The sequence below is a fragment of the Myotis brandtii genome, unplaced genomic scaffold (assembly GCF_000412655.1).
Source record: "Myotis brandtii unplaced genomic scaffold, ASM41265v1 scaffold215, whole genome shotgun sequence".
Classification (NCBI taxonomy): domain Eukaryota; kingdom Metazoa; phylum Chordata; class Mammalia; order Chiroptera; family Vespertilionidae; genus Myotis; species Myotis brandtii.
The window spans coordinates 5,368,353-5,370,301 of NW_005358043.1; the positions used below are offsets into that span (position 1 = coordinate 5,368,353).

At 45.6% G+C, this 1,949-nt stretch overlaps 1 pseudogene; it reads left to right on the top strand.

Annotated features, from left to right (window-relative positions):
- The first annotated feature begins 875 nt into the window (after window positions 1-875).
- LOC102260399 lies at window positions 876-1,659 on the top strand (annotated as a pseudogene).
- Window positions 1,660-1,949: the final 290 nt, after the last annotated feature.

Genomic DNA, 1,949 nt, shown 5'->3' on the forward strand with positions numbered 1-1,949 from the left:
GCCTCTAGTTATGTATAACAGGATATTGTAAAAATTAAGTTATGAAATTTTTATTAAAATGTTTCTTATATACCGTTATATTGGCTGGGCCATAAAAATATCTGTTGTGGGCTGTGCACACTCAGCAATGCAATCTTATGTGGGCAGTCTTTGCTCAGTTCCCAACTCCTGAAGGCAGAGACTTTATTTTCCCTGTACACTGCATATAGATGAATGAATGAGTGAATGAATGAATAAATGAACAGCTTATATATGAATGAACAATTGTATAAATGAAGAGTTTTATACAATTTTCTATTTTAAATTAGTCAGGTGCTTGGTAAAATTTTGGTTTTCTCTTTTATTCTGTGAGTCTCTGAGGGTGAGGAATTGTGCTAGTCCAATCTCTATACTTCCAATTCCTAGCACAGTGCCTGGAACTTAGCACCCAATAAATTCTTTTATAAATTTAATAAACTGGAGGCTGACTTCAAAGGAAATTGTATTTGTCTCTAACTACTTAAAACTAATTAGCAGCTAAACATTGAAAGCCTAAAGGAGAACAAGAACAAAGGCATGTCCTAAAGAGTCACATGCACATCTCTCTGTGTATGTGCCTGTCTTGCTTCACCTATTCTCAACGTGGATGAAAATTGGGGAATGCTTTCTGTTAAATTTTATATTTTATGATACTGAGAAGCAAAGGCAGAAAGATATTTGGGGTACAGAAGAGGCCAGTGGAGGAATAAAGTAAAGGATGTAAGATAGAAAAGAGAATGGAATGAACAAGAAGGTGGCTTTACTAAATGAAGATATGAATATTGAAATTGTACCACAGTAAAGTCATGTTTTATTTAAAAGACATGTGAGGGCCCCACCACTTCCAGTCCCGCTGCCAGGAGTGGGTGCGGCTGTGAGGGCCTGCGCCTAGTCGCTGCCTGCCGGGCATGGTGTTGGGTGCCAGGACGGCCTCGCCTTCTCCAGGTGCCCAGGGAAAAGGTAACAGTAATGCCGACGCTGGCGAGCGCACTGAAGCGGGATGATGGTCTCAAAGGTCCGGACGTCAGCCACAGCCTCTGACTCCACTCAGAGGGTGTCTGTGAGGCACAGACTGCTTGTTCAAAAGGCTGCAGAACTTGAAGCTAAGGTACCTTGTTCATGCAAAGTGCATGTTCCTGACCCAAACAAGCTTCATTGCTTTCAGCTAACTGTAACCCAGATGAGGGTTGCTACCAGGGTGGAAAATTTCCGTTTGAAACAGAAGTTCCTGATGCAGACAACGTGGTGCCGCCCAAAGTGAGATGCTTGACCAGGATCTGGCACCCCGACATCACAGAGAAGGGCATGATCTGTCTGAGTGCACTGGTACTGAGAGAGCATTCCATCCACGGCACTGGCTGGGCTCCCACGAGGACATTAAAGGGTGTTGTTTGGGGATTAAACTCTTCGTTTACTGATCTTCTGAACTCCGATGATCCACTGAATATCGAGGCTGCAGAGCATCACCTGAGGGACAAGGAGGACTTCCGGAACAAAGTGGAAGGCTACATTAAGGGTACCTCGGGTATTGGGGGGGGGGGCGCCTGCAGCGCGGATTCTGAGGGTCTTCTCCAGCTCTCCAGGGGGCCTCTGTCCCAGTCCTCGTTCCCGCAGACCCACTGGCTCTGCTGGGTCCTGTGATATGTCCTGCGGAGAAACCTCTTCGCGACTGTCCATTGTAGACAGAATCCCACATAAATACAGCAAGAAAATGCGTTGTCTGCTTACCTTAACATGTTTACTTTGTGAACCTGTACTGTATAGGCTGAGGAAATGCTTGAGAAGTTGTAATGAACTCAGAATTGGAGCTTGCTTCTTACCTTCCTCCAGATCACTTCCCTGCACAGCAATGCCGATGGCCTGCCAGGAGCTGGCAGGTGGGCGTCCGGAGCCCCCTGCAAACTGATTAGATGCCAGTCTCTTATCTCCTC